A 22724-nucleotide genomic window follows, 5' to 3' on the forward strand; every position below is an offset into this window, starting at 1 on the left:
GAATTGGCAAAGGGATATTTGGAACCCCATAGGGGCCTATGGTGAAAAAGGAAATATCTTCCGTTCAAAACTGGAAAGAAGCTTTCTGAGAATCTGCTCTGTGTTCTTTTAATTCATCTCACCGAGTTACATCTTTCCCTTCAAGAAGCCTTTCGCTAAGGCTGTTCTTGTGGAATTGGCAAAGGGATATTTGGAAGTCCATAGAGGGCTATGGTGAAAAAGGAAATATCTTCCGTTCAAAACTGGAAAGAAGCTTTCTGAGAAACTGCTCTGTGTTCTCTTAATTCATCTCACAGAGTTACATCTTTCCCTTCAAGAAGCCTTTCGCTAAGGCTGTTCTTGTGGAATTGGCAAAGTGATATTTTGAATCCCTTAGAGGGCTATGGTGAAAAAGGAAATATCTTCCGTTCAAAACTGGAAAGAAGCTTTCTGAGAATCTGCTCTGTGTTCTGTTAATTCATCTCACAGAGTTACATCTTTCCCTTCAAGAAGCCTTTCGCTAAGGCTGTTCTTGTGGAATTTGCAAAGGGATATTTGGAAATCCATAGAGGGCTATGGTGAAAACGGAAATATCTTCCGTTCAAAACTGGAAAGAAGCTTTCTGAGAAACTGCTCTGTGTTCTCTTAATTCATCTCACAGAGTTACATCTTTCCCTTCAAGAAGCCTTTCGCTAAGGCTGTTCTTGTGGAATTGGCAAAGGGATATTTGGAAGCCCATAGAGGGCTATGGTGAAAAAGGAAATACCTTCCGTTCAAAAGTGGAAAGAAACTTTCGGAGAAACTGCTCTGTGTTCTGTAAATTCATCTCACAGAGTTACATCTTTCCCTTCAACAAGCCTTTCGCTAAGGCTGTTCTTAAGGAATTGGCAAAGTGATATTTGGAAGCCCATAGAGGGCTATGGTGAAAAAGGAAATATCTTCCGTTCAAAACTGGAAAGAAGCTTTCTGAGAAACTGCTCTGTGATCTGTTCATTCATCTCACAGAGTTACATCTTTCATTTCAAGAAGCCTTTCGCTAAGGCTGTTCTTGTGGAATTGGCAAAGGGATATTTGGAACCCCATAGGGGCCTATGGTGAAAAATGAAATATCTTCCGTTCAAAACTGGAAAGAAGCTTTCTGAGAATCTGCTCTGTGTTCTTTTAATTCATCTCACCGAGTTACATCTTTCCCTTCAAGAAGCCTTTCGCTAAGGCTGTTCTTGTGGAATTTGCAAAGGGATATTTGGAAATCCATAGAGGGCTATGGTGAAAACGGAAATATCTTCCGTTCAAAACTGGAAAGAAGCTTTCTGAGAAACTGCTCTGTGTTCTCTTAATTCATCTCACAGAGTTACATCTTTCCCTTCAAGAAGCCTTTCGCTAAGGCTGTTCTTGTGGAATTGGCAAAGGGATATTTGGAAGCCCATAGAGGGCTATGGTGAAAAAGGAAATATCTTCCGTTCAAAAGTGGAAAGAAGCTTTCGGAGAAACTGCTCTGTGTTCTGTAAATTCATCTCACAGAGTTACATTTTTCCCTTCAACAAGCCTTTCGCTAAGGCTGTTCTTAAGGAATTGGCAAAGTGATATTTGGAAGCCCATAGAGGGCTATGGTGAAAAAGGAAATATCTTCCGTTCAAAACTGGAAAGAAGCTTTCTGAGAAACTGCTCTGTGACCTGTTCATTCATCTCACAGAGTTACATCTTTCCCTACAAGAAGCCTTTCGCTAAGGCTGTTCTTGTGGAATTGGCAAAGTGATATTTGGAAGCCCATAGAGGGCTATGGTGAAAAAGGAAATATCTTCCGTTCAAAAGTGGAAAGAAGCTTTCTGAGAAACTGCTCTGTGTTCTGTTAATTCCTCTCACAGAGTTACATCTTTCATTTCAAGAAGCCTTTCGCTAAGGCTGTTCTTGTGGAATTGGCAAAGGGATATTTGGAACCCCATAGGGGCCAATGGTGTAAAAGGAAATATCTTCCGTTCAAAACTGGACAGAAGCTTTCTGAGAAACTGCTCTTTGTTCTGTTAATTCATCTCACAGAGTTACATCTTTCCCTTCAAGAAGCCTTTCGCTAAGGCTGTTCTTGTGGAATTGGCAAACGGATATTTGGAACCCCATAGAGGCCTATGGAGAAAAAGGAAATATCTTCCGTTCGAAATTGGAAAGAAGCTTTCTGAGAAACTGCTCTGTGTTCTGTTAATTCATCTCACCGAGTTACATCTTTCCCTTCAAGAAGCCTTTCGCTAAGGCTGTTCTTTTGGAATTGGCAAAGGGATATTTGGAAGCCCATAGAGGAGTATGGTGAAAAAGGAAATATCTTCCGTTCAAAACTGGAAAGAAGCTTTCTGAGAAACTGCTCTGGTTTCTGTTAATTCATCTCACAGAGTCACATCTTTCCCTTCAAAAAGCATTTCGCTAAGGCTATTCTTGTGGAATTGGCAAAGGGATATTTGGAAGCCCATAGAGGGCTATGTTGAAAAACGAAATATCTTCCGTTCAAAACTGGAAAGAAGCTTTCTGAGAAACTGCTCTGTGTTCTGTTAATTCATCTCACCGAGTTACATCTTTCCCTTCAACAAGCCCTTCGATAAGGCTGTTCTTGTGGAAATGGCAAAGGGATATTTGGAAGCCAATAGAGGTCTATGGTGAAAAAGGAAATATCTTCCGTTCAAAACTGGAAAGAAGCTTTCTGAGAAACTGCTCTGTATTCTCTTAATTCATCTCACAGAGTTACATCTTTCCCTTCAAGAAGCCTTTCGCTAAGGCTGTTCTTGTGGAATTGGCAAAGTGATATTTGGAAGCCCATAGAGGGCTATGGTGAAAAAGGAAATATCTTCCGTTCAAAACTGGAAAGAAGCTTTCTGAGAAACTGCTCTGTGTTCTGTTAATTCATCTCAGAGAGTTACATCTTTACCTTCAAGAAGCCTTTCGCTAAGGCTGTTGTTGTGGAATTGGCAAAGGGATATTTGGAAGCCCATAGAGGGCTATGGTGAAAAAGGAAATATCTTCCGTTCAAAAGTGGAAAGAAGCTTTCGGAGAAACTGCTCTGTGTTCTGTAAATTCATCTCACAGGGTTACATCTTTCCCTTCAACAAGCCTTTCGCTAAGGCTGTTCTTAAGGAATTGGCAAATTGATATTTGGAAGCCCATAGAGGGCTATGGTGAAAAAGGAAATATCTTCCGTTCAAAACTGGAAAGAAGCTTTCTGAGAAACTGCTCTGTGATCTGTTCATTCATCTCACAGAGTTACATCTTTCCCTACAAGAAGCCTTTCGCTAAGGCTGTTCTTGTGGAATTGGCAAAGTGATATTTGGAAGCCCATAGAGGGCTATGGTGAAAAAGGAAATATCTTCCGTTCAAAAGTGGAAAGAAGCTTTCTGAGAAACTGCTCTGTGTTCTGTTAATTCATCTCACAGAGTCACATCTTTCCCTTCAAAAAACCTTTCTCTAAGGCTATTCTTGTGGAATTGGCAAAGGGATATTTGGAAGCCCATAGAGGGCTATGGTGAAAAAGGAAATATCTTCCGTTCAAAAGTGGAAAGAAGCTTTCTGAGAAACTGCCCTGTGTTCTGTTAATACATCTCACAGAGTTACATCTTTTCCTTCAAGACGCCTTTCGCTAAGGCTGTTCTTGTGCAATTGGCAAAGGGATATTTGGAACCCCATAGAGGCCTATGGTGAAAAAGGAAATATCTTCCGTTCAAAACTGGAAAGAAGCTTTCTGAGAAACTGCTCTGTGTTCTGTTCATTCATCTCACCGAGTTACATCTTTCGCTTCAAGAAGCCTTTCGCTAAGGCTGTTCTTGTGGAATTGGCAAAGGGATATTTGGAAGCCCTTTGAGGGCTGTGGTGAAAAAGGAAATATCTTCCGTTCAAAACTGGAAAGAAGCTTACTGAGAAACTGCTCTGTGTTCTCTTAATTCATCTCACAGAGTTACATCTTTCCCTTCAAGAAGCCTTTCGCTAAGGCTGTTCTTGTGGAATTGGCAAAGGGATATTTGGAAGCCCATAGAGGGATATGGTGAAAAAGGAAATATCTTCCGTTCAAAACTAGAAAGAAGCTTTCTGAGAAACTGCTCTGTGTTCTGTGAATTCTTCTCACCGAGTTACATCTTTCCCTTCAACAAGCCTTTCGCTACGGCTGTTCTTGTGGAAATGGCAAAGTGATATTTGGAATCCCATAGAGGGCTATGGTGAAAAAGGAAATATCTTCCGTTCAAAACTGGAAAGAAGCTTTCTGAGAAAGTCCTCTGTTTTCTGTTCATTCATCTCACCGAGTTACATCTTTCCCTTCAACAAGCCTTTCACTAAGGCTGTTCTTGTCGAAATGGCAAAGGGATATTTGGAAGCCCATAGAGGGCTATGGTGAAAAAGGAAATATCTTCCGTTCAAAAGTGGAAAGAAGCTTTCTGAGAAACGGCTCTGTGTTCTGTTAATTCATCTCACAGAGTTACATCTTTCCCTACAAGAAGCCTCTCGCTAAGGCTGTTCTTGTGGAATTGGCAAAGGGATATTTGGAAGCCCATAGAGGGCTACGGTGAAAAAGGAAATATCTTCCGTTCAAAAGTGGAAAGAAGCTTTCTGAGAAACGGCTCTGTGTTCTGTTAATTCACCTCACAGAGTTACATCTTTCCCTTCAAGAAGCCTTTCACTAAGGCTGTTCTTGTTGAATTGGCAAAGGGATATTTGGAAACCCATAGAGGTCTACGGTGAAAAAGGAAATATCTTCCGTTCAAAACTGGAAAGAAGCTTTCTGAGAAACTGCTCTGTGTTCTGTGAATTCATCTCACCGCGTTACATCTTTCCCTACAACAAGCCTTTCGCTAAGGCTGTTCTTGTGGAATTGGCAAAGGGATATTTGGAAGCCCATAGAGGGCTATGGTGAAAAAGGAAATATCTTCCGTTCAAAACTGGAAAGAAGCTTTCTGAGAAACTGCTCTGTGTTCTGTTAATTCATCTCACAGAGTTACATCTTTCCCTTCAAGAAGCCTCTCGCTAAGGCTGTTCTTGTGGATATGGCAAAGGGATATTTGGAACCCCATAGACGCCTATGGAGATAAAGGAAATATCTTCCGTTCAAAACTGGAAAGAAGCTTTCTGAGAAACTGCTCTGTGTTCTGTTAATTCATCTCACAGAGTCACATCTTTCCCTTCACAAAGCCCTTCGCTAAGGCTATTCTTGTGGAACTGGTAAAGGGATATTTGGAAGCCCATAGAGGTCTATGGTGAAAAAGGAAATATCTTCCGTTCAAAACTGGAAAGAAGCTTTCTGAGAAACTGCTCTGTGTTCTCTTAATTCATCTCACAGAGTTACATCTTTCCCTTCAAGAAGCCTTTCGCTAAGCCTGCTCTTGTGGAATTGGCAAAGGGATATTTGGAAGCCCATACAGGGCTATGGTGAAAAAGGAAATATCTTCCGTTGAAAACTGGAAAGAAGCTTTCTGAGAAACTGCTCTGTGTTCTCTTAATTCATCTCACAGAGTTACATCTTTCCCTTCAAGAAGCCTTTCGCTAAGGCTGCTCTTGTGGAATTGGCAAAGGGATATTTGGAAGCCCATAGAGGGCTATGGTGAAAAAGGAAATATCTTCCGTTCAAAACTGGAAAGAAGCTTTCTGAGAAACTGCTCTGTGTTCTGTGAATTCATCTCACCGATTTACATCTTTCCCTTCAACAAGCCTTTCGCTACGGCTGTTCTCGTGGAAATGGCAAAGGGATATTTGGAAGCCCATAGAGAGCTATGGTGAAAAAGGAAATATCTTCCGTTCAAAAGTGGAAAGAAGCTTTCTGAGAAACGGCTCTGTGTTCTGTTAATTCATCTCACAGAGTTACATCTTTCCCTTCAAGAAGCCTTTCGCTAAGGCTGTTCTGGTGGAATTGGCAAAGGGATATTTGGAAGCCCTTTGAGGGCTATGGTGAAAAAGGAAATATCTTCCGTTCAAAACTGGAAAGAAGCTTTCTGAGAAAATGCTCTGTGTTCTCTTAATTCATCTCACAGAGTTACATCTTTCCCTTCAAGAAGCCTTTCGCTAAGGCTGTTCTTGTGGAATTCGCAAAGGGATATTTGGAAACCCATAGAGGGCTATGGTGAAAAAGGAAATATCTTCCGTTCAAAAGTGGAAAGAAGCTTTCGGGGAAACTGCTCTGTGTTCTGTGAATTCATCTCACAGAGTTACATCTTTCCCTTCAAGAAGCCTTTCGCTAAGGCTGTTCTTGTGGAATTGGCAAAGGGATATTTGGAAGCCCTTAGAGGGCTATGGTGAAAAAGGAAATATCTTCCGTTCAAAACTGGAAAGAAGCTTTCTGAGAAACTGCTCTGTGTTCTCTTAATTCATCTCACAGAGTTACATCTTTCCCTTCAAGAAGCCTTTCGCTAAGGCTGTTCTTGTGGAATTGGCAAAGGGATATTTGGAAGCCCATAGAGGGCTATGGTGATAAAGGAAATATCTTCCGTTCAAAAGTGGAAAGAAGCTTTCGGAGAAACTGCTCTGTGTTCTGTAAATTCATCTCACAGAGTTACATCTTTCCCTTCAACAAGCCTTTCGCTAAGGCTGTTCTTAAGGAATTGGCAAAGTGATATTAGGAAGCCCATAGAGGGCTATGGTGAAAAAGGAAATATCTTCCGTTCAAAACTGGAAAGAAGCCTTCTGAGAAAGTGCTCTGTGTTCTGTTAATTCATCTCACCGAGTTACATCTTTCCCTTCAAGAAGCCTTTCGCTAAGGCTGTTCTTTTGGAATTGGCAAAGGGATATTTGGAAGCCCATAGAGGGCTATGGTTAAAAAGGAAATATCTTCCGTTCAAAACTGGAAAGAAGCTTTCTGAGAAACTGCTCTGTGTTCTGTTAATTCATCTCACAGAGTTACATCTTTCCCTTCAAGAAGCCTTTCGCTAAGGCTGTTCTTGTGGAATTGGCAAAGGGATATTTGGAACCCCATAGAGGCCTATGGAGAAAAAGTAAATATCTTCCGTTCGAAATTGGAAAGAAGCTTTCTGAGAAACTGTTCTGTGTTCTGCTCATTCATCTCACAGAGTTACATCTTTCCCTTCAAGAAGCCTTTCGCTAAGGCTGTTCTTGTGGAATTGGCAAAGGGATATTTGGAAGCCCATAGAGGGCTATGGTGAAAAAGGAAATATCTTCCGTTCAAAACTGGAAAGAAGCTTTCTGAGAAACTGCTCTGTGTTCTGTTAATTCATCTCACACAGTTACAACTTTCCCTTCAAGAAGCCTTTCGCTAAGGCTGTTCTTGTGGAATTGGCAAAGGGATATTTGTAAGCCCTTAGAGGCCTATGGTGAAAAAGGAAATATCTTCCGTTCAAAACTGGAAAGAAGCTTTCTGAGAAACTGCTCTGTGTTCTGTTCATTCAACTCACAGAGTTACATCTTCCCCTTCAAGAAGCCTTTCGCTAAGGCTGTTCTTGTGGAATTGGCAAAGGGATATTTGGAAGCCCATAGAGGGCTATGGTGAAAAAGGAAATATCTTCCGTTCAAAACTGGAAAGAAGCTTTCTGAGAAACTGCTCTGTGTTCTCTTAATTCTTCTCACAGAGTAACATCTTTCCCTTCAAGAAGCCTTTCGCTAAGGCTGTTCTTGTGGAATTGGCAAAGGGATATTTGGAAGCCCATAGAGGGCTATGGTGAAAAAGGAAATATCTTCCGTTCAAAACTGGAAAGAAGCTTTCTGAGAAACTGCTCTGTGTTCTCTTAATTCTTCTCACAGAGTTACATCTTTCCCTTCAAGAAGCCTTTCGCTAAGGCTGTTCTTGTGGAATTGGCAAAGGGATATTTGGAAGCCCATAGAGGGCTATGGTGAAAAAGGAAATATCTTCCGTTCAAAACTGGAAAGAAGCTTTCTGAGAAACTGCTCTGTGTTCTCTTAATTCTTCTCACAGAGTTACATCTTTCCCTTTAAGAAGCCTTTCGCTAAGGCTGTTCTTGTGGAATTGGCAAAGGGATATTTGGAAGCCCATAGAGGGCTATGGTGAAAAAGGAAATATCTTCCTTTCAAAAGTGGAAAGAAGCTGTCGGAGAAACTGCTCTGTGTTCTGTTCATTCATCTCACAGAGTTACATCTTCCCCTTCAAGAAGCCTTTCGCTAAGGCTGTTCTTGTGGAATTGGCAAAGGGATATTTGGAAGCCCATAGAGGGCTATGGTGAAAAAGGAAATATCTTCCGTTCAAAACTGGAAAGAAGCTTTCTGAGAAACTGCTCTGTGTTCTCTTAATTCATCTCACAGAGTTACATCTTTCCCTTCAAGAATCCTTTCGCTAAGGCTTTTCTTGTGGAATTGGCAAAGGGATATTTGGAAGCCCATAGAGGGCTATGGTGAAAAAGGAAATATCTTCCGTTCAAAAGTGGAAAGAAGCTGTCTGAGAAACTGCTCTGTGTTCTGTTAATTCATCTCACAGAGTTACATCTTTCCCTTCAAGAAGCCTTTCGCTACGGCTGTTCTTGTGGAATTGGCAAAGGGATATTTGGAAGCCCATAGAGGCCTATGGTGAAAAAGGAAATATCTTCCGTTCAAAAGTGGAAGGAAGCTTTCGGAGAAACTGCTCTGTGTTCTGTTAATTCATCTCACAGAGTTACATCTTTCATTTCAAGAAGCCTTTCCCTAAGGCTGTTCTTGTGGAATTGGCAAAGGGATATTTGGAACCCCATAGGGGCCTATGGTGAAAAAGGAAATATCTTCCGTTCAAAACTGGAAAGAAGCTTTCTGAGAATCTGCTCTGTGTTCTTTTAATTCATCTCACCGAGTTACATCTTTCCCTTCAAGAAGCCTTTCGCTAAGGCTGTTCTTGTGGAATTGGCAAAGGGATATTTGGAAGTCCATAGAGGGCTATGGTGAAAAAGGAAATATCTTCCGTTCAAAACTGGAAAGAAGCTTTCTGAGAAACTGCTCTGTGTTCTCTTAATTCATCTCACAGAGTTACATCTTTCCCTTCAAGAAGCCTTTCGCTAAGGCTGTTCTTGTGGAATTGGCAAAGTGATATTTTGAAACCCTTAGAGGGCTATGGTGAAAAAGGAAATATCTTCCGTTCAAAACTGGAAAGAAGCTTTCTGAGAATCTGCTCTGTGTTCTGTTAATTCATCTCACAGAGTTACATCTTTCCCTTCAAGAAGCCTTTCGCTAAGGCTGTTCTTGTGGAATTGGCAAAGTGATATTTTGAAACCCTTAGAGGGCTATGGTGAAAAAGGAAATATCTTCCGTTCAAAACTGGAAAGAAGCTTTCTGAGAAACTGCTCTGTGTTCTCTTAATTCATCTCACAGAGTTACATCTTTCCCTTCAAGAAGCCTTTCGCTAAGGCTGTTCTTGTGGAATTGGCAAAGGGATATTTGGAAGCCCATAGAGGGCTATGGTGAAAAAGGAAATATCTTCCGTTCAAAAGTGGAAAGAAACTTTCGGAGAAACTGCTCTGTGTTCTGTAAATTCATCTCACAGAGTTACATCTTTCCCTTCAACAAGCCTTTCGCTAAGGCTGTTCTTAAGGAATTGGCAAAGTGATATTTGGAAGCCCATAGAGGGCTATGGTGAAAAAGGAAATATCTTCCGTTCAAAACTGGAAAGAAGCTTTCTGAGAAACTGCTCTGTGATCTGTTCATTCATCTCACAGAGTTACATCTTTCCCTACAAGAAGCCTTTCGCTAAGGCTGTTCTTGTGGAATTGGCAAAGTGATATTTGGAAGCCCATAGAGGGCTATGGTGAAAAAGGAAATATCTTCCGTTCAAAAGTGGAAAGAAGCTTTCTGAGAAACTGCTCTGTGTTCTGTTAATTCATCTCACAGAGTTACATCTTTCATTTCAAGAAGCCTTTCGCTAAGGCTGTTCTTGTGGAATTGGGAAAGGGATATTTGGAACCCCATAGGTTCCTATGGTGAAAAAGGAAATATCTTCCGTTCAAAACTGGAAAGAAGCTTTCTGAGAATCTGCTCTGTGTTCTTTTAATTCATCTCACCGAGTTACATCTTTCCCTTCAAGAAGCCTTTCGCTAAGGCTGTTCTTGTGGAATTTGCAAAGGGATATTTGGAAATCCATAGAGGGCTATGGTGAAAACGGAAATATCTTCCGTTCAAAACTGGAAAGAAGCTTTCTGAGAAACTGCTCTGTGTTCTCTTAATTCATCTCACAGAGTTACATCTTTCCCTTCAAGAAGCCTTTCGCTAAGGCTGTTCTTGTGGAATTGGCAAAGGGATATTTGGAAGCCCATAGAGGGCTATGGTGAAAAAGGAAATATCTTCCGTTCAAAAGTGGAAAGAAGCTTTCGGAGAAACTGCTGTGTGTTCTGTAAATTCATCTCACAGAGTTACATTTTTCCCTTCAACAAGCCTTTCGCTAAGGCTGTTCTTAAGGAATTGGCAAAGTGATATTTGGAAGCCCATAGAGGGCTATGGTGAAAAAGGAAATATCTTCCGTTCAAAACTGGAAAGAAGCTTTCTGAGAAACTGCTCTGTGACCTGTTCATTCATCTCACAGAGTTACATCTTTCCCTACAAGAAGCCTTTCGCTAAGGCTGTTCTTGTGGAATTGGCAAAGTGATATTTGGAAGCCCATAGAGGGCTATGGTGAAAAAGGAAATATCTTCCGTTCAAAAGTGGAAAGAAGCTTTCTGAGAAACTGCTCTGTGTTCTGTTAATTCCTCTCACAGAGTTACATCTTTCATTTCAAGAAGCCTTTCGCTAAGGCTGTTCTTGTGGAATTGGCAAAGGGATATTTGGAACCCCATAGGGGCCAATGGTGTAAAAGGAAATATCTTCCGTTCAAAACTGGAAAGAAGCTTTCTGAGAAACTGCTCTTTGTTCTGTTAATTCATCTCACAGAGTTACATCTTTCCCTTCAAGAAGCCTTTCGCTAAGGCAGTTCTTGTGGAATTGGCAAACGGATATTTGGAACCCCATAGAGGCCTATGGAGAAAAAGGAAATATCTTCCGTTCGAAATTGGAAAGAAGCTTTCTGAGAAACTGCTCTGTGTTCTGTTAATTCATCTCACCGAGTTACATCTTTCCCTTCAAGAAGCCTTTCGCTAAGGCTGTTCTTTTGGAATTGGCAAAGGGATATTTGGAAGCCCATAGAGGACTATGGTGAAAAAGGAAATATCTTCCGTTCAAAACTGGAAAGAAGCTTTCTGAGAAACTGCTCTGTGTTCTCTTCATTCATCTAACAGAGTTACATCTTTCCCTTCAAGAAGCCTTTCGCTAAGGGTGTTCTTGTGGAATTGGCAAAGGGATATTTGGAAGCCCATAGAGGGCTATGGTGAAAAAGGAAATATCTTCCGTTCAAAAGTGGAAAGAAGCTTTCGGAGAAACTGCTCTGTGTTCTGTTAATTCATCTCACAGAGTTACATCTTTCCCTTCAAGAAGCCTTTCGCTAAGGCTGTTCTTGTGGAATTTGCAAAGGGATATTTGGAATCCCATAGAGGGCTAGGGTGAAAAAGGAAATATCTTCCGTTCAAAACTGGAAAGAAGCTTTCTGAGAAACTGCTCTGTGTTCTGTTAATTCATCTCACAGAGTCACATCTTTCCCTTCAAAAAGCCTTTCGCTAAGGCTATTCTTGTGGAATTGGCAAAGGGATATTTGGAAGCCCATAGAGGGCTATGGTGAAAAAGGAAATATCTTCCATTCAAAACTGGAAAGAAGCTTTCTGAGAAACTGCTCTGTGTTCTCTTAATTCATCTCACAGAGTTACATCTTTCCCTTCAAGAAGCCTTTCGCTAAGGCTGTTCTTGTGGAATTGGCAAAGTGATATTTGGAATCCCATAGAGGGCTATGGTGAAAAAGGAAATATCTTCCGTTCAAAAGTGGAAAGAAGCTTTCTGAGAAACTGCTCTGTGTTCTGTTAATTCATCTCACAGAGTTACATCTTTCCCTTCAAGAAGCCTTTCGCTAAGGCTGTTCTTGTGGAATTGGCAAAGGGATATTTGGAAGCCCATAGAGGGCTATGGTGAAAAAGGAAATATCTTCCGTTCAAAACTGGAAAGAAGCTTTCTAAGAAACTGCTCTGTGTTCTGTTAATTCATCTCACAGAGTTACATCTTTCCCTTCAAGAAGCCTTTCGCTAAGGCTGTTCTTGTGGAATTGGCAAAGGGATATTTGGAACCCCATAGAGGCCTATGGAGAAAAAGGAAATATCTTCCGTTCGAAATTGGAAAGAATCTTTCTAAGAAACTGCTCTGTGTTCTGTTAATTCATCTCACCGTGTTACATCTTTCCCTTCAAGAAGCCTTTCGCTAAGGCTGTTCTTTTGGAATTGGCAAAGGGATATTTGGAAGCCCATAGAGGACTATGGTGAAAAAGGAAATATCTTCCGTTCAAAACTGGAAAGAAGCTTTCTGAGAAACTGCTCTGTGTTCTCTTCATTCATCTAACAGAGTTACATCTTTCCCTTCAAGAAGCCTTTCGCTAAGGGTGTTCTTGTGGAATTGGCAAAGGGATATTTGGAAGCCCATAGAGGGCTATGGTGAAAAAGGAAATATCTTCCGTTCAAAACTGGAAAGAAGCTTTCTGAGAAACTGCTGTGTGTTCTGTTAATTCATCTCACAGAGTTACATCTTTCCCTTCAAGAAGCCTTTCGCTAAGGCTGTTCTTGTGGAATTGGCAAAGGGATATTTGGAATCCCATAGAGGGCTAGGGTGAAAAAGGAAATATCTTCCGTTCAAAACTGGAAAGAAGCTTTCTGAGAAACTGCTCTGGTTTCTGTTAATTCATCTCACAGAGTCACATCTTTCCCTTCAAAAAGCATTTCGCTAAGGCTATTCTTGTGGAATTGGCAAAGGGATATTTGGAAGCCCATAGAGGGCTATGTTGAAAAACGAAATATCTTCCGTTCAAAACTGGAAAGAAGCTTTCTGAGAAACTGCTCTGTGTTCTGTTAATTCATCTCACCGAGTTACATCTTTCCCTTCAACAAGCCCTTCGCTAAGGCTGTTCTTGTGGAAATGGCAAAGGGATATTTGGAAGCCCATAGAGGTCTATGGTGAAAAAGGAAATATCTTCCGTTCAAAACTGGAAAGAAGCTTTCTGAGAAACTGCTCTGTATTCTCTTAATTCATCTCACAGAGTTACATCTTTCCCTTCAAGAAGCCTTTCGCTAAGGCTGTTCTTGTGGAATTGGCAAAGTGATATTTGGAAGCCCATAGAGGGCTATGGTGAAAAAGGAAATATCTTCCGTTCAAAACTGGAAAGAAGCTTTCTGAGAAACTGCTCTGTGTTCTGTTAATTCATCTCAGAGAGTTACATCTTTCCCTTCAAGAAGCCTTTCGCTAAGGCTGTTGTTGTGGAATTGGCAAAGGGATATTTGGAAGCCCATAGAGGGCTATGGTGAAAAAGGAAATATCTTCCGTTCAAAAGTGGAAAGAAGCTTTCGGAGAAACTGCTCTGTGTTCTGTAAATTCATCTCACAGGGTTACATCTTTCCCTTCAACAAGCCTTTCGCTAAGGCTGTTCTTAAGGAATTGGCAAATTGATATTTGGAAGCCCATAGAGGGCTATGGTGAAAAAGGAAATATCTTCCGTTCAAAACTGGAAAGAAGCTTTCTGAGAAACTGCTCTGTGATCTGTTCATTCATCTCACAGAGTTACATCTTTCCCTACAAGAAGCCTTTCGCTAAGGCTGTTCTTGTGGAATTGGCAAAGTGATATTTGGAAGCCCATAGAGGGCTATGGTGAAAAAGGAAATATCTTCCGTTCAAAAGTGGAAAGAAGCTTTCTGAGAAACTGCTCTGTGTTCTGTTAATTCATCTCACAGAGTCACATCTTTCCCTTCAAAAAACCTTTCTCTAAGGCTATTCTTGTGGAATTGGCAAAGGGATATTTGGAAGCCCATAGAGGGCTATGGTGAAAAAGGAAATATCTTCCGTTCAAAAGTGGAAAGAAGCTTTCTGAGAAACTGCCCTGTGTTCTGTTAATACATCTCACAGAGTTACATCTTTTCCTTCAAGAAGCCTTTCGCTACGGCTGTTCTTGTGGAAATGGCAAAGTGATATTTGGAATCCCATAGAGGGCTATGGTGAAAAAGGAAATATCTTCCGTTCAAAACTGGAAAGAAGCTTTCTGAGAAAGTGCTCTGTTTTCTGTTCATTCATCTCACCGAGTTACATCTTTCCCTTCAACAAGCCTTTCGCTAAGGCTGTTCTTGTGGAATTCGCAAAGTGATATTTGGAAGCCCATAGAGGGCTATGGTGAAAAAGGAAATATCTTCCGTTCAAAACTGGAAAGAAGCTTTCTGAGAAACTGCTCTGTGTTCTGTTAATTCATCTCACAGAGTTACATCTTTCCCTTCAAGAAGCCTTTCTCTAAGGCTGTTCCTGTGGAATTTGCAAAGGGATATTTGGAAGGCCATAGAGGGCTATGGTGAAAAAGGAAATATCTTCCGTTCAAAAGTGGAAAGAAGCTTTCGGGGAAACTGCCCTGTGTTCTGTTAATTCATCTCACAGAGTTACATCTTTCCCTTCAAGAAGCCTTTCGCTAAAGCTGTTCTTGTGCAATTGGCAAAGGGATATTTGGAACCCCATAGAGGCCTATGGTGAAAAAGGAAATATCTTCCGTTCAAAACTGGAAAGAAGCTTTCTGAGAAACTGCTCTGTGTTCTGTGAATTCATCTCACCGAGTTACATCTTTCCCTTCAATAAGCCTTTCGCTAAGGCTGTTCTTGTGGAATTGGCAAAGGGATATTTGGAAGCCCATAGAGGGCTATGGTGAAAAACGAAATATCTTCCGTTCAAAACTGGAAAGAAGCTTTCTGAGAAACTGCTCTGTGTTCTGTTCATTCATCTCACCGAGTTACATCTTTCCCTTCAAGAAGCCTTTCGCTAAGGCTGTTCTTGTGGAATTGGCAAAGGGATATTTGGAAGCCCATAGAGGGCTATGGTGAAAAAGGAAATATCTTCCGTTCAAAACTGGAAAGAAGCTTTCTGAGAAACTGCTCTGTGTTCTCTTAATTCATCTCACAGAGTTACATCTTTCCCTTCAAGAAGCCTTTCGCTAAGCCTGCTCTTGTGGAATTGGCAAAGGGATATTTGGAAGCCCATAGAGGGCTATGGTGAAAAAGGAAATATCTTCCGTTGAAAACTGGAAAGAAGCTTTCTGAGAAACTGCTCTGTGTTCTCTTAATTCATCTCACAGAGTTACATCTTTCCCTTCAAGAAGCCTTTCGCTAAGGCTGCTCTTGTGGAATTGGCAAAGGGATATTTGGAAGCCCATAGAGGGCTATGGTGAAAAAGGAAATATCTTCCGTTCAAAACTGGAAAGAAGCTTTCTGAGAAACTGCTCTGTGTTCTGTGAATTCATCTCACCGATTTACATCTTTCCCTTCAACAAGCCTTTCGCTACGGCTGTTCTCGTGGAAATGGCAAAGGGATATTTGGAAGCCCATAGAGGGCTATGGTGAAAAAGGAAATATCTTCCGTTCAAAAGTGGAAAGAAGCTTTCTGAGAAACGGCTCTGTGTTCTGTTAATTCATCTCACAGAGTTACATCTTTCCCTTCAAGAAGCCTTTCGCTAAGGCTGTTCTTGTGGAATTGGCAAAGGGATATTTGGAAGCCCATAGAGGGCTACGGTGAAAAAGGAAATATCTTCCGTTCAAAACTGGAAAGAAGCTTTCTGAGAAATTGCTCTGTGTTCTGTTAATTCATCTCACAGAGTTACATCTTTCCCTTCAAGAAGCCTTTCGCTAAGGCTGTTCTTGTGGAATTGGCAAAGGGATATTTGGAAGCCCGTAGAGGGCTATGGTGAAAAAGGAAATATCTTCCGTTCAAAAGTGGAAAGAAGCTTTCGGAGAAACTGCTCTGTGTTCTGTAAATTCATCTCACAGAGTTACATCTTTCCCTTCAACAAGCCTTTCGCTAAGTCTGTTCTTAAGGAATTGGCAAAGTGATATTTGGAAGCCCATAGAGGGCTATGGTGAAAAGGGAAATATCTTCCGTTCAAAACTGGAAAGAAGCTTTCTAAAAAACTGCTCTGTGTTCTGTTCATTCATCTCACAGAGTTACATCTTTCCCTACAAGAAGCCTTTCGCTAAGGCTATTCTTGTGGAATTGGCAAAGTGATATTTGGAAGCCCATAGAGGGCTATGGAGAAAAAGGAAATATCTTCCGTTCAAAACTGGAAAGAAGCTTTCTGAGAAACTGCTCTGTGTTCTGTTAATTCATCTCACAGAGTTACATCTTTCATTTCAAGAAGCCTTTCGCTAAGGCTGTTCTTGTGGAATTGGCAAAGGGATATTAGGAACCCCATAGAGGCCTATGGTGAAAAAGGAAATATCTTCCGTTCAAAACTGGAAAGAAGCTTTCTGAGAATCTGCTCTGTGTTCTTTTAATTCATCTCACCGAGTTACATCTTTCCCTTCAAGAAGCCTTTCACTAAGGCTGTTCTTTTGGAATTGGCAAAGGGATATTTGGAAGTCCTTAGAGGGCTATGGTGAAAAAGGAAATATCTTCCGTTCAAAACTGGAAAGAAGCTTTCTGAGAAAATGCTCTGTGTTCTCTTATTTCATCTCACAGAGTTACATCTTTCCCTTCAAGAAGCCTTTCGCTAAGGCTGTTCTTGTGGAATTGGCAAAGGGATATTTGGAATCCCATAGAGGGCTACGGTGAAAAAGGAAATATCTTCCGTTCAAAACTGGAAAGAAGCTTTCTGAGAAACTGCTCTGTGTTCTGTTAATTCATCTCACAGAGTTACATCTTTCCCTTCAAGACGCCTTTCGCTAAGGCTGTTCTTGTGGAATTGGCAAAGGGATATTTGGAAGCCCATAGAGGGCTACGGTGAAAAAGGAAATATCTTCCGTTCAAAACTGGAAAGAAGCTTTCTGAGAAACTGCTCTGTGTTCTGTTAATTCATCTCACCGAGTTACATCTTTCCCTTCAAGAAGCCTTTCGCTAAGGCTGTTCTTGTGGAATTGGCAAAGGGATATTTGGAAGCCCATAGAGGTCTATGGTGAAAAAGGAAATATCTTCCGTTCAAAACTGGAAAGAAGCTTTCTGAGAAACTGCTCTGTGTTCTCTTAATTCATCTCACAGAGTTCCATCTTTCAATTCAAGAAGCCTTTCGCTAAGGCTGTTCTTGTGGAATTCGCAAAGTGATATTTGGAAGCCCATAGAGGGCTATGGTGAAAAAGGAAATATCTTCCGTTCAAAACTGGAAAGAAGCTTTCTGAGAAACTGCTCTGTGTTCTGTTAATTCATCTCACAAAGTTACATCTTTCCCTTCAAGAAGCCTTGCGCTAAGGCGGTTGTTGTGGTATTGGCAAAGGGATATTTGGAAGCCCATAGAGGGCTACGGTGAAAAAGGAAATATCTTCCGTTCAAAACTGGAAAGAAGCTTTCTGAGAAACTGTTCTGTGTTCTGTTAATTCATCTCACCGAGTTACATCTTTCCCTTCAAGAAGCCTTTCGCTAAGGCTGTTCTGGTGGAATTGGCAAAGGGATATTTGGAAGCCCTTTGAGGGCTATGGTGAAAAAGGAAATATGTTCCGTTCAAAATTGGAAAGAAGCTTTCTGAGAAAATGCTCTGTGTTCTCTTAATTCATCTCACAGAGTTACATCTTTCCCTTCAAGAAGCCTTTCGCTAAGGCTGTTCTTGTGGAATTCGCAAAGGGATATTTGGAAACCCATAGAGGGCTATGGTGAAAAAGGAAATATCTTCCGTTCAAAAGTGGAAAGAAGCTTTCGGGGAAACTGCTCTGTGTTCTGTGAATTCATCTCACAGAGTTACATCTTTCCCTTCAAGAAGCCTTTCGCTAAGGCTGTTCTTGTGGAATTGGCAAAGGGATATTTGGAAGCCCTTAGAGGGCTATGGTGAAAAAGGAAATATCTTCCGTTCAAAACTGGAAAGAAGCTTTCTGAGAAACTGCTCTGTGTTCTCTTAATTCATCTCACAGAGTTACATCTTTCCCTTCAAGAAGCCTTTCGCTAAGGCTGTTCTTGTGGAATTGGCAAAGGGATATTTGGAAGCCCATAGAAGGCTATGGTGATAAAGGAAATATCTTCCGTTCAAAAGTGGAAAGAAGCTTTCGGAGAAACTGCTCTGTGTTCTGTAAATTCATCTCACAGAGTTACATCTTTCCCTTCAACAAGCCTTTCGCTAAGGCTGTTCTTAAGGAATTGGCAAAGTGATATTAGGAAGCCCATAGAGGGCTATGGTGAAAAAGGAAATATCTTCCGTTCAAAACTGGAAAGAAGCCTTCTGAGAAAGTGCTCTGTGTTCTGTTAATTCATCTCACCGAGTTACATCTTTCCCTTCAAGAAGCCTTTCGCTAAGGCTGTTCTTTTGGAATTGGCAAAGGGATATTTGGAAGCCCATAGAGGGCTATGGTTAAAAAGGAAATATCTTCCGTTCAAAACTGGAAAGAAGCTTTCTGAGAAACTGCTCTGTGTTCTGTTAATTCATCTCACAGAGTTACATCTTTCCCTTCAAGAAGCCTTTCGCTAAGGCTGTTCTTGTGGAATTGGCAAAGGGATATTTGGAACCCCATAGAGGCCTATGGAGAAAAAGGAAATATCTTCCGTTCGAAATTGGAAAGAAGCTTTCTGAGAAACTGCTCTTTGTTCTGTTAATTCATCTCACCGAGTTACATCTTTCCCTTCAAGAAGCCTTTCGCTAAGGCTGTTCTTTTGGAATTGGCAAGGGGATATTTGGAAGCCCATAGAGGACTATGGTGAAAAAGGAAATATCTTCCGTTCAAAACTGGAAAGAAGCTTTCTGAGAAACTGCTCTGTGTTCTCTTCATTCATCTAACAGAGTTACATCTTTCCCTTCAAGAAGCCTTTCGCTAAGAGTGTTCTTGTGGAATTGGCAAAGGGATATTTGGAAGCCCATAGAGGGCTAGGGTGAAAAAGGAAATATCTTCCGTTCAAAACTGGAAAGAAGCTTTCTGAGAAACTGCTCTGTGTTCTGTTAATTCATCTCACAGAGTTAGATCTTTCCCTTCAAAAAGCCTTTCGCTAAGGCTCTTCTTGTGGATTTGGCAAAGGGATATTTGGAAGCCCATAGAGGGCTATGGTGAAAAAGGAAATATCTTCCGTTCAAAAGTGGAAAGAAGCTGTCGGAGAAACTGCTCTGTGTTCTGTTCATTCATCTCACAGAGTTACATCTTTCCCTTCAAAAAGCCTTTCGCTAAGGCTGTTCTTGTGGAATTGGCAAAGGGATACTTGGAAGCCCTTAGAGGCCTATGGTGAAAAAGGAAATATCTTCCGTTCAAAACTGGAAAGAAGCTTTCTGAGAAACTTCTCTGTGTTCTGTTCATTCATCTCACAGAGTTACATCTTCCCCTTCAAGAAGCCTTTCGCTAAGGCTGTTCTTGTGGAATTGGCAAAGGGATATTTGGAAGCCCATAGAGGGCTATGGTGAAAAAGGAAATATCTTCCGTTCAAAACTGGAAAGAAGCTTTCTGAGAAACTGCTCTGTGTTCTGTTAATTCATCTCACACAGTTACAACTTTCCCTTCAACAAGCCTTTCGCTAAGGCTGTTCTTGTGGAATTGGCAAAGGGATATTTGGAAGCCCTTAGAGGCCTATGGTGAAAAAGGAAATATCTTCCGTTCAAAACTGGAAAGAAGCTTTCTGAGAAACTGCTCTGTGTTCTGTTCATTCATCTCACAGAGTTACATCTTCCCCTTCAAGAAGCCTTTGGCTAAGGCTGTTCTTTTGGAATTGGCAAAGGGATATTTGGAAGCCCATAGAGGGCTATGGTGAAAAAGGAAATATCTTCCGTTCAAAACTGGAAAGAAGCTTTCTGAGAAACTGCTCTGTGTTCTGTTAATTCATCTCACACAGTTACAACTTTCTCTTCAACAAGCCTTTCGCTAAGGCTGTTCTTGTGGAATTGGCAAAGGGATATTTGGAAGCACTTAGAGTCCTATGGTGAAAAAGGAAATATCTTCCGTTCAAAACTGGAAAGAAGCTTTCTGAGAAACTGTTCTGTGTTCTGCTCATTCATCTCACAGAGTTACATCTTTCCCTTCAAGAAGCCTTTCGCTAAGGCTGTTCTTGTGGAATTGGCAAAGGGATATTTGGAAGCCCATAGAGGGCTATGGTGAAAAAGGAAATATCTTCCGTTCAAAACTGGAAAGAAGCTTTCTGAGAAACTGCTCTGTGTTCTGTTAATTCATCTCACACAGTTACAACTTTCCCTTCAAGAAGCCTTTCGCTAAGGCTGTTCGTGTGGAATTGGCAAAGGGATATTTGTAAGCCCTTAGAGGCCTATGGTGAAAAAGGAAATATCTTCCGTTCAAAACTGGAAAGAAGCTTTCTGAGAAACTGCTCTGTGTTCTGTTCATTCAACTCACAGAGTTACATCTTCCCCTTCAAGAAGCCTTTCGCTAAGGCTGTTCTTGTGGAATTGGCAAAGGGATATTTGGAAGCCCATAGAGGGCTATGGTGAAAAAGGAAATATCTTCCGTTCAAAACTGGAAAGAAGCTTTCTGAGAAACTGCTCTGTGTTCTGCTCATTCATCTCACAGAGTTACATCTTTCCCTTCAAGAAGCCTTTCGCTAAGGCTGTTCTTGTGGAATTGGCAAAGGGATATTTGGAAGCCCATAGAGGGCTATGGTGAAAAAGGAAATATCTTCCGTTCAAAACTGGAAAGAAGCTTTCTGAGAAACTGCTCTGTGTTCTGTTAATTCATCTCACACAGTTACAACTTTCCCTTCAAGAAGCCTTTCGCTAAGGCTGTTCGTGTGGAATTGGCAAAGGGATATTTGTAAGCCCTTAGAGGCCTATGGTGAAAAAGGAAATATCTTCCGTTCAAAACTGGAAAGAAGCTTTCTGAGAAACTGCTCTGTGTTCTGTTCATTCAACTCACAGAGTTACATCTTCCCCTTCAAGAAGCCTTTCGCTAAGGCTGTTCTTGTGGAATTGGCAAAGGGATATTTGGAAGCCCATAGAGGGCTATGGTGAAAAAGGAAATATCTTCCGTTCAAAACTGGAAAGAAGCTTTCTGAGAAACTGCTCTGTGTTCTCTTAATTCTTCTCACAGAGTTACATCTTTCCCTTCAAGAAGCCTTTCGCTAAGGCTGTTCTTGTGGAATTGGCAAAGGGATATTTGGAAGCCCATAGAGGGCTATGGTGAAAAAGGAAATATCTTCCGTTCAAAACTGGAAAGAAGCTTTCTGAGAAACTGCTCTGTGTTCTCTTAATTCTTCTCACAGAGTTACATCTTTCCCTTCAAGAAGCCTTTCGCTAAGGCTGTTCTTGTGGAATTGGCAAAGGGATATTTGGAAGCCCATAGAGGGCTATGGTGAAAAAGGAAATATCTTCCGTTCAAAACTGGAAAGAAGCTTTCTGAGAAACTGCTCTGTGTTCTCTTAATTCTTCTCACAGAGTTACATCTATCCCTTTAAGAAGCCTTTCGCTAAGGATGTTCTTGTGGAATTGGCAAAGGGATATTTGGAAGCCCATAGAGGGCTAGGGTGAAAAAGGAAATATCTTCCGTTCAAAACTGGAAAGAAGCTTTCTGAGAAACTGCTCTGTGTTCTGTTAATTCATCACAGAGAGTTACATCTTTCCCTTCAAAAAGCCTTTCGCTAAGGCTATTCTTGTGGAATTGGCAAAGGGATATTTGGAAGCCCATAGAGGGCTATGGTGAAAAAGGAAATATCTTCCGTTCAAAACTGGAAAGAAGCTTTCTGAGAAACTGCTCTTTGTTCTGTTAATTCATCTCACAGAGTTATATCTTTCCCTTCAAGAAGCCTTTCGCTAAGGCTTTTCTTGTGGAATTGGCAAAGGGATATTTGAAAGCCCATAGAGGGCTATGGTGAAAAAGGAAATATCTTCCGTTCAAAAGTGGAAAGAAGCTGTCGGAGAAACTGCTCTGTGTTCTGTTAATTCATCTCACAGAGTTAGATCTTTCCTTTCAAAAAGCCTTTCGCTAAGGCTGTTCTTGTGGAATTGGCAAAGGGATATTTGGAAGCCCATAGAGGGCTATGGTGAAAAAGGAAATATCTTCCGTTCAAAACTGGAAAGAAGCTTTCTGAGAAACTGCTCTGTGTTCTGTTAATTCATCTCACACAGTTACAACTTTCCCTTCAACAAGCCTTTCGCTAAGGCTGTTCTTGTGGAATTGGCAAAGGAATATTTGGAAGCCCTTAGAGACCTATGGTGAAAAAGGAAATATCTTCCGTTCAAAACTGGAAAGAAGCTTTCTGAGAAACTGCTCTGTGTTCTGTTCATTCATCTCACAGAGTTACATCTTCCCCTTCAAGAAGCCTTTCGCTAAGGCTGTTCTTGTGGAATTGGCAAAGGGATATTTGGAAGCCCATAGAGGGCTATGGTGAAAAAGGAAATATCTTCCGTTCAAAACTGGAAAGAAGCTTTCTGAGAAACTGCTCTGTGTTCTGTTAATTCATCTCACAGAGTTACAACTTGCCCTTCAACAAGCCTTTCGCTAAGGCTGTTCTTGTGGAATTGGCAAAGGGATATTTGGAAGCCCTTAGAGGCCTATGGTGAAAAAGGAAATATCTTCCGTTCAAAACTGGAAAGAAGCTTTCTGAGAAACTGCTCTGTGTTCTGTTCATTCATCTCAGGGAGTTACATCTTCCCCTTCAAGAAGCCTTTCGCTAAGGCTGTTCTTGTGGAATTGGCAAAGGGATATTTGGAAGCCCATAGAGGGCTATGGTGAAAAAGGAAATATCTTCCGTTCAAAACTGGAAAGAAGCTTTCTGAGAAACTGCTCTGTGTTCTGTTAATTCATCTCACAGAGTTACATCTTTCCCTTCAAGAAGCCTTTCGCTAAGGCTGTTCTTGTGGAATTGGCAAAGTGATATTT

This window comes from Chlorocebus sabaeus, chromosome 5 (assembly GCF_047675955.1).
Source record: "Chlorocebus sabaeus isolate Y175 chromosome 5, mChlSab1.0.hap1, whole genome shotgun sequence".
Lineage (NCBI taxonomy): Eukaryota > Metazoa > Chordata > Mammalia > Primates > Cercopithecidae > Chlorocebus > Chlorocebus sabaeus.